The 13,041-nt window shown below is 44.7% G+C and overlaps 1 protein-coding gene across 1 annotated transcript in view; it reads left to right on the top strand.

Annotated features, from left to right (window-relative positions):
* LOC126345875 (neurogenic protein big brain-like) overlaps positions 1-13,041 on the top strand; it is a 259,255-nt gene that overhangs the window by 222,716 nt on the left and 23,498 nt on the right. The window lies entirely within an intron of this gene.

Below are 13,041 nucleotides of genomic sequence, written 5' to 3'. Positions count from 1 at the left end.
GCCACCCCGGCTGGCAGGCGCATGGAACGGCCGACACTATCTACTAGGTCATTTACATGTATAGTGAAAAGCAATGGTCACATAACACTCCCATGTGGCACGCCAGAGGTTACTGTAACGTCTGTAGACGTCTCTCCATTGAGAAGAACATGTTGTGTTCCGCTTGCTAAAAACTCTTGAATCTAGCCACACAGCTGGTCTGATATTCCGTAGGCTCTTACTTTGTTTATCAGGCGACAGTGCGGAACTGTATCGAACGCCTTCCGGAAGTCAAGGAAAATGCCATCTACCTGCGAGCCTGTATCTAATATTTTCTGAGTCTCATGAACAAATAAAGCTAGGTGGGTCTCACACGATCGCTGTTTCCGGAATCTATGTTGATTCCTATAGAGTAGATTCTGGGTTTCCAGAAATGACATGATGCGCGAGCAGAAAACATGTCAGAGATATAGGCATGCTGCTCGCCGCCTACCATCTGCTGATGGAGTGGCAGGGTCGCTGACGTCTTCTCCTGAGGGTGCAAACGCTGAGCTGACTCGACCGACGTCACGTGGAATGCAACACGCAGCTGAATGAGCAACAGCCGAGGCTGGTGCGGTGGGACGCCGACTTGTAACCATTGTGAATAGAAAACTGAATTCTGATGTTTTACTAGCGTCGTTGACGCTCCACAGGTTCCTAACAGCTATCCTCACTTGACGCAGAGAAGTCTCCGCTCGGCCCTATGTAATATGGAGGTTTGGACTGCTACTGGAGGTTAGACACTAGACTCGCATTCGGAGGACGACGGTTCAATCCCGCGCCCGGCCATCCTCATTTAGGTTTTCCGTGATTTCCCTAAATCGCTCCAGGCAAATGCCGGGATGGTTCCTTTGAAAGGGCACGGCCCACTTCCTTCCCCGTCCTTCCCTGATCCGCTGAGACCGATGACCTCGCTGTCTGGTCTCCTTCCCCAAACAACACAACCCAACCCCCAACTACTACTGGAAGCGTGCTCGGATAGCCGAAGTGACTCTCACTGTCGTCAAGATGACGAGCAGCGTTCGGACTGCGGAAGAAGGAAGCAGTCACTGCGAGGAACTCACACCCACCTGGAGGTACGCCCAGAGCGGTCGCGACAAGCGAAGATGCGGCGGGCTGGCGCCGGCGTGGGAATGGCCGGCTAACTGTGCGCCGGGAGAACGGAGCGGAGCGCCATCTGCCCGTGGCCGTGTGCCCGTGCCTCTGCCCCGCGGGTCACGGAATACATTAGCGGCGGCGCCAAGGTCGCGGCGGAACGGAGAAAGCCAGCCCGGGCCGTCGTGGCCTACGCTAGCCGGCCAGGCTCAATGGGCGCCGCGTGGGACATTCGCGGCCCCGCGACCTTTGCTTTCCTGGGCCACGATGCCGCGCCGCGCATCTTCAGACCAGCCTGTTCCGTAACACCGCCAGCCTCTCCTTACGCCAGCTGCCGACAGCGCTTTGGTCTAGCAGACGCCTCACTGGACACCTTTCCTGAAGCAAGCTTCCGGTTATCTGGGTGCAGAGTATCCGACTTTCGGATTATCCGCCATTACTGGCCATTAAAATTGCTACACCACCACGACGACGTGCTACACACGCCAAATTTAACCGATAGCATGAATATGCTGTGATATGCAAATGATTAACTTTTCAGAGCATTCACACGAGGTTGGCGCCGCTGGCGACGCCTACAACGTGCTGACATCAGGAAAGTTTCCAACCGATTTGTCACACACAAACGGCAGTCGACCGGCGTTGCCCAGTGAAACGTTGTTGTGATGCCTCGTGTAAGAAGGAGAAATGCGCCCCATCACGTTTCCGACTTTGACGAAGGTCGGATTGTAGCCTATCGCGATTGGGGTTTATCGTAAGGCAACATTGCTGTTCGCGTTGGTCCAGAACCAATGACTGTTAGCAGAATATGGAATCGGCGGGTTCAGGAGGGTAATACGGAACGCCGTGCTGGATCCCAACGGCCTCCTATCACTAGCAGTCGAGATGACAGGCACCTTATCCGCATGGCTGTAACTGATCGTGCAGCTAAGTCTCGGTCCCTGCGTCAACAGATGGGGGCGTTTGCAAGGAAACAACCATCTGCACGAACAGTTCGACGACGTTTGCAGCAGCATGGACTATCAGCTCGGAGACTGTGGCTGCGGTTCTCCTTGACACTGCATCACAGACAGGAGCGCCTACGATCATGTACTCCACGACGAACATGGGTGCACGAATCGCAAAACGTCATTTTTTCGGATGAATCCAGGTTCTGTTTACAGCATCATGATGATCTCATCCGTCTTTGGCTACATCGCAGTGAACGCACATTGGAAGCTTGTATCCCTCATCGCCGTACTGGCGTATCACCCGGCGTTATGGTATGGGGTGCCATTGGTTACACGTCTCGGTCACCTCTTGTTCGCATTGACGGCACTTTGAACAGTGGACGCTACATTTCAGATGTGCTACGACCCGTGGCTCTATCCTTCATTCGATTCCTGCGAAACCCTACATTTCAGCAGGATAATGCACGACCGCATATTGCAGGTCCTGTACGGACCTTTCTGGATACAGAAAATGATCGACTGCTGCCCTGGCCAGCACACTGTCCATATCTCTCACGAATTGAAAACGTCTGGTCAATGGTGGCCGAGCAACTGGCTCCTCACAATACGCCAATCACTTCTCTTGATGAACTGTGGTATCGTGCTGAAGCTGCATGGGCAGCTGTACCTGTACACGCCATCCAGTCTCTGTTTGACTCAATGCCCAGGTGTATTAAGGCAGTTATTACGGCCGGAGGTGGTTATACTGGGTACTGATTTCTCAGGATGTATGCACCCAAATTGCATTGAAATGGAATCACATGTCAGTTCTAGTATAATATATTGGTTCAGTTCTAGTATAATATATTTCTCCAATGAATACCGTTTATCATCTGCATTTCTTCTTGGTGTAGCAATTTTAATAGCCAGTAGTGCGACTGGATGTGGCAGGGGTAAAATACAGGGCGCGAAACGCTATTCACAATTTGTACAGAGACCAGATGGCAGTTATAAAAAATCGAGAGGCATGAAAGGGAAGCAGTGGTCGGGAAGGGAGTGAGACAGAGTTGTAGCCTCTCCCCTATGCTATTCAATCTGTTTATTGAGCAAGCAGTATAGGAAACAAAAGAAAAATTCGGAGTAGCAATTAAAATCCATGGAGAACAAATAAAAACTTTGAGGTTAGCCGATGACATTGTAATTCCGACAGAGACAGGAAAGGACCTGGAAGAGCAGTTGAACGGAATGGATAGTGTCTTGAATGGAAGATATAAGATGAACATCAACAAAAGCGAAACGAGGATAATGGAATGTAGTCGAAGTAAGTCGGGTGATGCTGAGGTAATTAGGTTAGGTAATGAGACACTTAAAGTAGTAAATGAGTTGTTCTGTTTGGGAAGCAAAATAACTTATGATAGTCGAAGTAGAGAGGATATAAAATGTAGACTGGCAATGGCAAGGAAGGCGTTTCTGAAGAAGAGAAATTTGTTAACATCGAGTATAAATTTAAGTGTCAGTAAGTCGTTTCTAAAAGTATTTGTATGGAGTGTAGCCATGTATGGAAGTGAAACACGGACGATAAATAGTTTGGGAAAGAAGAAGAGAATAGAAGCTTTCGAAATGTGGTGCTACAGAAGAATGCTGAAGATTAAATGGGTAGATCGCTTAAGTAATGAGGAGGTATGGAATAGAATTGGGGAGAAGAGAAATTTGTGGCACATTTCGGTTAGAAGAAGGTATCGTTTGGTAGAACATGTTCTGAGGCATCAAGGGATTACCAATTTAGTATTGTAGGGCAGCGTGGATACTAAAAATCGTAGAGGGACACCGAGAGATGAATACACTAAGCAGATTCAGAAGGATGTAAGTTGCAGAGGGTACTGGGAGATGAAGAAGCTCGCTCAGGGCAAAGTAGCATGGGGAGCTGCATCAAACCAGTCTCTGGACTCAAGACCACAACAACACAAATAACTTTACCTGTTGAGGTATGTTCTGTAAGTTATCTAAGCGGTCTCCTATATAAACTCAGGATTTATAGAATCCATGTTATAGCTAAATCAATGCCATATCTAACGAAAAGAATTCAGATCTTGTAGTTAATTCAGGCGATGCCAATGCGTAGCAAAAAGCTCAGTCTTGGGTTCACTATTGTTTCACATGTATAGGGTGTTCGAAAATTCCTGTTGCAAACTTCTAGGACTTGTAGAGGGGTGTGAGTACATAATCTTTTGAATAGGAATCCATAACCGGAAACGGTACGTTTCCGTTCTACGACTGTTTCAGTTTAGATGTCTTAACTCATGCAAATTTGCTCTAGGAATTGAATTAGGTGTAATGTTCAAATGTGTGCGAAATCGTATGGGACTTAACTGCTAAGGCCATCAGTCCCTAAACTTACACACTACTTAGCCTAAATTATCCTACGGACAAACACACACACCCATGCCAGAGGGAGGACTCGAACCTCCTCCGGGACCAGCCGCACAGTCCATGACTGCAGTGCCTTAGAAATCAGCTGTAAGGAAGTAAAATAATTAGGTAACAGTTCGAAAAGAAGCATAATGGCACATCCATTTATCACTTAAGTACATTTGTACAACAACAGTTACATTGCATGCACACTTTTGACATGGTTTTCACATCTTCGGAAATACCATTTTTGACTATGTTACGATGATGTGAAAATGGGTCTCTGCCTGAAACTAGTCATCGATTGGATAAAAAAGTAAAATTTTCAGCTTTGGGCTGGTTTTTCGTTGTACAGATTAACAGAAATTGCTGACCCTTAGCTATTCCAACATGCTGGACGTTCGTGAAGTACATTTGTATTAAGACTTAATCATTACCTGTTTACATTACTCCAGAACAAAATAGAATCCATCGTACTGTACGCACGGAACAGTACTGGTGGATGACAACAGCAGCCGCCAACGTTGTTACAGACATTGTACCTACGAAGAATGTTGTTGTACACACTCTCCCTCCCACATGGTCTCTCTTCATTTCTAGTGCAGCGACCAGATCGCATGCAAACAGATCTTCCTCTGTTTTTACAGGAGTATCGTAAATTAAACTTTGCGTACGACCCCACAAGAAGTAAACGTCCTCCTGTGCACCCTATTTCATGCCAGAACAAGTAACTCAGAGACTTTTCTGTTTCCTTCAGCGAACATGGTCGCGTTACACATCTGAATTGAAACCATCATGGCCTGGAAACGGTACGTTTCCGGCCTTGGGTTCCTATTCAAACTATTATGTGCTCAATCCCCTCTACAAGACTTAGATATTATAACGGGAATTTCCGAGCCCCCTGTATATAAACGAGCTCGGCCGGGGTGGCCGCTTAGGTTAGTTAGGTTTAAGTAGTTCTAAGGGACTGATGACCTCAGATGTTAAGTCCCATAGTGCCCAGAGATTTTTTTTTTTTTTTTTGAGGGGGGGGGGGAGGGGGGGACGTAGACATCGGAGCGTGCCGTCACGTCTTTTGAAATTCGAGCTGATGTGACCGTTGTCCATTGTACTTTACCGCTATCTCCAATGGCGGATGAACAGCACTGCCTACTACTTCAGCAGAGAGAACAGGAGCTGGCGAAGAAAAATGGCTTCTATTTTGAAAACCTGCTGTTTGTCGCTAAGAGCTGACAATTCTTGTGAAAGAGCCTCAGCTCTTTATTAAGAGACAGATGTCCAGAATATTATCCTGTGTAACGTAAAGAAATGAGCGAATGCGAAGTAATCAGATTTACTGAATTGCTGAAACTGAATATGGACAATATTGTAATAGTAAAGGTATCTGTATTCGTCTTCTGCATGAGATCGCGGATGTGTGGCTTCTACAAGAGCTTAGCATGTTCCTGGAGGACGGATACAAAGTAAGGTTGGAGAAGACCATGATGTTGGCTCGTAATTCATTGGATGGGGACTGTTATACAAGAGGCAGTTGAGTATTGCCCAGAGCCAGTACTTTATTTGAGGAACAACGTTTTCTAACGTAAGTAAAACACTCTAATAGTGTCGGCAGTTAAATGTGAAAGGAACGGATGATAATTCATTTAAGACGCAAGTTTAACGAGGAAGAAGCGACTATACAATTTGAGTCTGAAATATTATGACAGACCCGAACAGCTAACGTAAAAATTAATCGTCCGCAGTAGATGGGTGGTTTCATCACAAGCGAAACATTTCTGTTTGGATGCTTGGTCGGTCGAAAGCTCGTGAGATTTTAACCACCTGACGCGGCTGGAAGCCCGAGAAAATTTTATTAAATCATTTCTGACTAGTACCTCTTATTACAGCCCTGAAATTTCAAATAAAAACGAACTCGTATTTATTTATGACTTATCTTCGCTCGTGACTCGTGGTCAGCACATACATCAAATACCGAGGCCCAATGCTCGTGACCGTACCCTACATTGCGGTCCGTTATCTACGTTCTCTTCGAACGAATTTTTTTGGTTTCAAACAGGAGCAATAAATTGCAGGCAGTAACGGCGCGAGATGGCGGGCGCGCGCTCTGAGAACACATCGCACCACCCGGAGACCGCTAGCGGCTTCACTCTTGTGGCGGACAGCGATCGCGGACCCTCTAAATAAAGTTTGCTTTTCAGCTCTCTGCGCGACTTTGCACTTGGATGGAATATTAAAATTCGGGCACAGCGCCGTCGCTTCCCAGCCATGTCTACGTTTTGACATGCTGTTATCCGACGCAGAAAATATTCCCTGCGTCTGGCGAAAGACAGAATACCTTTCACTGTTAATGGCGACTGGAGTTTGTTCTCAGGGGTGTAAGATCCGTTCATTGTAGCCTTTTTGCATATTGTGATGAACTGTTCTGTCCCTTCCAAAAGGAGTTTCAGTTGTTGGTATCCTTAAAATTTTCCAATTAAACAAGTTTACTGTTAACAGTCACTGTTTATTTACTTATTTCCACGACGCGTTTCGGAGGTTTAAATCTCCCTTATTAGATGGGTTCGTGAGTATTAATATGGCATGTGTGTGTCGTGTGTTGTGCGACTTTGACGGAAACTAGGGGCACTGACTCCAGTGGCCCCAGGCTCCTTTCCCTGTCGTGTTACAGCAGTGCACCATCACACTCTGTAAACACTGAAGGGAGGAAACATGGGTCCCTTCAGCGCTTACAAAGTGTTGTGGTGCATTTATGTAACACGACAGCGAAAGGAACCTGTTGCAAATGGAGGCAGTGCCACAGGTTATTATACAATCATATCACAACAAACATGTGCCGTATTAATCCACATAAACCCAAGCGATGAAGGAGGTTTAAACCTCCGAGACGCGTCGTGGAAATAAATCAAGAGATAAATAAATAAATAAATGGTGACTGCTAACAGTAAACTTGTTTTTTCATTCGATACTGGTAACAATCACGGTAAAGCCTAATCAAAAACGTTTGAATTTAAATTTACAGGTTTCCATCATCGTAAAGTATCTTTGAGTGCAATAACCAATCTTGTAAAATAACATCCAGTGAGTGACATTTTCAGCTCCATTTACATGGTCATAAACTGTTTCCTTGGCGTTATTGATTAATGATATGCTTTCCGATATTTATTAGAATTGTTTAGTTTTATACGCAATATTTCGACAGCCGCCCTATGCTAAGAGTTGTGTTGTTATGCGTACTCACTGCCTGTTTCGAGCATTGCATACCTGAATAAGATAGCTGGCATGGTTGTCGAAATAGTGTCCATTAACTTGAATAAGCAAACCCATAAACACTCGGGAGTACACCATTAAAACGTGAACTGGTTTAAGAAGGCCAGGGTGACAAAGCACGTATAAAATATTCCTGGTATTAACAGTTGACAAGTCCCGACAATCGCGCTTGTTTCTCAGTTCCTACGTCACGCAGCTGCGCTCTTTTTCACTGGGCCTCAAAGCGAAACGCAATCTTATGGCAGTGTTCTGCCGAGAAAAATCTTGAATTTCGTATTCTCAAAAACCGATTGTTAATTCTGGCGTACTTACCTCGACCAACTTTGTAACATTATATTCAAGTCTCACATTCCTTCAATCAAGGAAATATAACGGCATCAAACGGGCGAGTTTCAGAGCAAGCCACAAATGCGTAAAGTGTAAGAAAGATGGTGGGAAAATACAGATCACACGACACTTTGGTTGAAAGGAGACAAGAGTAGCGTCTTAATAATTACCACAGACTTAAAGGAAAGTAATAATCTTATGTTCCTGTTTTTGCATACTGACAAGAGTAGTTTTTTCATGCTGACAAAAGTAAGTAAGAAGACTGGCGAAGTAACGTGTACAGTTCTGGTGGGGTTTTACCTGTAACATTCACGTAGGTAACTTTCTGAGGTGTTTCTGTATTACCAACATCACGTACGTCTGGCGAACTTGTCAGAAATCACGTGGACATGTGCATTCTTGAATACATTTTTTTTTTTTTCAGCAATACAAGGAACTTACTTTTCTATAGGAAGGTCGTGTTTGCCATGTATTGATCGCTGATGCCGGGTTTTCTGTATCCATCTACGCTAGTGCTCCGAAAGCCACGGTAAAACATTGCGAAGAGGGTAAGATTCCCACTAATATAATTTGACTCCCTTCCTATTATATTCTACGGTGGTGTACGAGAAGATGGACTGAAAGTAAGCTTGCCAGTAAGACCTAATTTCTGTGATTTTACCATCGCGGTCATTATATAGGATAATTTTGGGAGGAAAAAATGTTTGTCTTGGTTTGTTGTATTGCGTCGTGCGGCAATCATACATTTAATATCCAATGTCTGTAATTTCACCACAACGGTCATTACATGGGATAATAGTGGTAGAAGGAAATACGTTTCTTGATTTGTTGGATTGTGGCATGCGCATTCAAAATTCGACCTCCAACTTATATGAAAGTCTACATTCGAGATGATTGAGCACATAAGTGACGCTTTCGCGCTTAGACAACAAAGCTGTAGATTCACGCAGCAGTTCTTTGAATTCTGAAAATGGGCCATAAGAGTTTTTCCAAGTGGTATCCTTCGAGGATGAATTTCGTTTCGTAAGGTTCTTTTTTTTTCACGTAGCTCCGCAATACTTAGAGTGTTCTTTTATCGAAGCTGAGTTTTGTTCTTATTCGGTTAAAGATTGTTGAGGGGTACCTCAACCAGCCGCAAATACTTTTGGAAAAGCTCCCTACTTAGCAATCATACACAACCGCTTGCTCACCAATAGATCTGTACCTACAGATTGGAAAATTGCGCAGGTAGCAACAGTGTTTAAGAAGGGTAGTAGGAGTAATCCATCGAACTACAGACCTATATCATTGACGTCGGTTCGCAGTAGGGTTTTGGAGCATATACTGTATTCAAACATTATGAATCAGCACGGTTTCAGAAAACAACATTCTTGTGCAACGCACAAAGTAATGGCCGCTATCGACAGGGGATCTCAAGTTGATTCCGTATTTCTAGATTTCCGGAAAGCTTTTGACACCGTTCCTCACAAGTGCTTCTAATCAAGCTGCGGGCCTACGGGGTATCGTTTCAGTTGTGCGATTGGATTAGTGATTTTCTGTCAGGAAGGTCGCAGCTCGTAGTAATAGATGGCAAATCATCGAGTAAAACTGAAGTGATATCAGGTGTTCCCCAGGGAAGCCTCCTGGGACCTCTACTGTTCCTGATCTATATAAATGACTTGGGTGACAATCTGAGCAGTTTTCTTAGACTGTTCGCAGATGATGCTGTAATTTACCGTCTAGTAAGGTCATCCGAAGACCAGTATCAGTTGCAAAGCGATTTAGAAAAGATTGCTATATGGTGTGGCAGGTGGCAGTTGACGCTAAATAACGAAAAGTGTGAGGTGATCCACATGAGCTCCAAAAGAAATCCGTTGGAATTCGATTACTCGATAAATAGTACAATTCTCAAGGCTGTCAATTCAACTAAGTACCTGGGTGTTACAATTACGAACAACTTCAGTTGGAAAGACCACATAGATAATATTGTGGGGAAGGCGAGCCAAAGGTTGCATTTCATTGGCAGGACACTTAGAAGATGCAACAAGTCCACTAAAGAGACAGCTTACACTACACTCGCTCATCCTCTGTTAGAGTATTGCTCCGCGGTGTGGGATCCTTACGAGGTGGGATTGACGGAGGACATCGAAAGGGTGCAAAAAAGGGCAGCTCGTTTCGTATTATCACGTAATAGGGGAGAGAGTGTGGCAGATATGATACGCGCGTTGGGATGGAAGTCATTAAAGCAAAGATGTTTTTCGTCGCGGCGAGATCTATTTACGAAATTTCAGTCACCAACTTTCTCTACCGAATGCGAAAATATTTTGTTGAGCCCAACCTACATAGGTAGGAATGATCATCAAAAGAAAAGAAGAGAAATAAGAGCTCGAACAGAAAGGTTTAGGTGTTCGTTTTTCCCGCGCGCTGTTCGGGAGTGGAATGGTAGAGAGATAGTATGATTGTTTGAACCCTCTGCCAGGCACTTAAATGTGAATTGCAGAGTAATCATGTAGATGTAGATGTAGAAGCTTTATTTCATCGCCATGACCGGTGGTGGTCCATTATGCCCATCTTTCGGTGGGTACAGTTGTTTTAGTATACTGTCAGTACCGTGAGCGGCATGTTGTCTGCTGTTGTTGTAATTTGTTCTAGTGTACGATGTTTTATCCTCTTGTGTTCTTACGAATTTTGCAAATGTCCAGTTACAGGAGCAGACGACAAGCTGCTGACGGTTGTAACTACTTAAACCATGGCAATGAAATAAACTTTTTTAAAAAGAATTTGTGGCTATTTGCGGTCTCCTTCAAAAATGGTTCAAATGGCTCTGAGCACTATGGGACTTAACATCTGAGATCATCAGTCCCCTAGACTTGAACTACTTAAACCTAAGGACATCACACACATCCATGCCCGAGGCAGGATTCGAACCTGCCACCGTAACAGCATCGTGGTTCCGGAATGAAGCGCCTAGAACAGCTCGACCACAGCGGCTGGCGCAGTATTCTTCAACAATTTTTGATTAAAAGAATGTCGACTGAAGTGTTCACACACAACGGGTCGATTTTCTAAGAAGATTTTACTTTCATTACGAATACATTAAACGGTTCAAATACAATACACACTTTGCCAAGCGAAAAATGAGAGTGAAAATGTAAAACATGCTGGTGTTCACGCAACGATCCCTACAGAGGGCAAGCGAGGTATACGGATGAAGTAGATACAAGTGGATAATTAGCACGCGGAAGTCTAGCAGACGCTTGCAAGCATAAAATCTTTGATGCGACTGCAGATGGAACAATGGACCGAGCTCTGCCTCGGGTCTCCCGGTGTCTTTAGAAACCGTCGCCCGGCAGAATGCTGTCTGATGAAACCGTGTTGGTGTGGCGCCTCCATAGGGTGGCGGGACCTTTATATAGCGACTGGAGGCGCTCCAGCGTTGTTTTGTGTTGTGTTTCCGCTGGAGCGCAGCCAGCGAGCGCGTCGTGCGGTCTGAGGCCGCTCCCGGCGCTTTCTCCCCCAGCGTTGCGACACGACAGCGACCCCGCGGCTGACCCTCTGGCAGATACGACAAATGGAGTCGTGTGAAGACGAGCTGTTCCGTGTTCGATCACACGCCTCCCTTTCCCTCTCTTCCACAAGTGAAACCAGACGGAAGACGTAGCGCGGAGCCGGGCGGTGTGGCCGAGCGGTTCTGGGCGCTTCAGTCTGGTCGCAGGTTCGAATCCTGCCTCGGGCATGGATGTGTGTGTTGTCCTTAGGTTAGCTGGGTTTAAGTAGTTCTAAGTTCTAGGGGACTGATGACCTCAGAAGGTAAGTCCCATAGTGCTCAGAGCCATTTGAACCATTTTTTGAACGTAGCGCGGAAGGCACAGAAAAAGGAGGGAAAAGGGACACACACACACACACACACACACACACACACACACACACACACTCACACACAAACACACACACATACAGTACATACATTTGTTCCTCTAAAATCAAAATCTGTTAGAAAGATATCAAACAGTTATGTCTTCTGAAAGAGGAGTGACTATAGAGATGTGCCATTTTTCGCAGATTACATCAATGCTTTCCCCTTATAACTTGTATCCTCACACAATTGACTATTTAAATGATCGAGCATGCTTTATACTCAATGTTATAGTGCAATAACGAAAAAATCGCAATACAAAAAAAATAATTACTGTTTAGTAATGAAATTTCGGGAATGCGAGGGTAATCCCAAAAGTAAGGTCTCCTATTTTTTTAATAAGTACATAGACCTGTTTATTTCTTCAATGGTTTACATCAGTTTACAGCTTGAACATTTACCTATTTTTCGTCATAGTTACCATTTCTGTCGATGAATTTTTGTAGACGTTGTGGCAGTTTTTGTATGCCCGTGTCATGACGCCATGTTGTTGAGAAAGTTATGAACCTCTTTTTTCACCTCGTCGTCGGACCTGAATCGCTTTCCGGCCAAATGTTCTTTTAACCTAGGGAACAGATGATAGTCACTGGGCGCCAAGTCAGGACTATATGGTGGGTGGATGATTATGTCCCACTGAAACCGTTGCAGGAGAGGTGAAAGAAGAGATACATTACGTTCTAAGCAGCATGGCGGCGAGCTGGTATGACATGGGCATACAAAAACTGCCACAGCGTCTACAAAAATGCATCGACAGAAATGGTGATTATGTCGAAAATTAGCTAAATTTTCAAGCTGTAAACTGATGTAAACCATTGTAGAAATAAACAGGTCTATGTACTTATAAAAAATAGGAGACTTCACTTTTGGGATTACTCTCGTACATTTGAGTAGTTAACGTATTTAACTGATTAACGTTGCAAGATAAGCCATTGGAAATACACTACTGGCCATTAAAATTGCTACACCAAGAAGAAAATGCAGATGATCAACGGGTATTCATTGGACAAATATATTATACTAGAATTGACATGTGATTACATTTTCACGCGATTCGGGTGCATAGATCCTGAGAAAACAGTACCCAGAACAACCACCTCT

The sequence above is a fragment of the Schistocerca gregaria genome, chromosome 1 (assembly GCF_023897955.1).
Source record: "Schistocerca gregaria isolate iqSchGreg1 chromosome 1, iqSchGreg1.2, whole genome shotgun sequence".
Lineage (NCBI taxonomy): Eukaryota > Metazoa > Arthropoda > Insecta > Orthoptera > Acrididae > Schistocerca > Schistocerca gregaria.
Note: the sequence above shows the minus strand (reverse complement) of the source record. Positions and strands in the feature narration are given on the sequence as shown.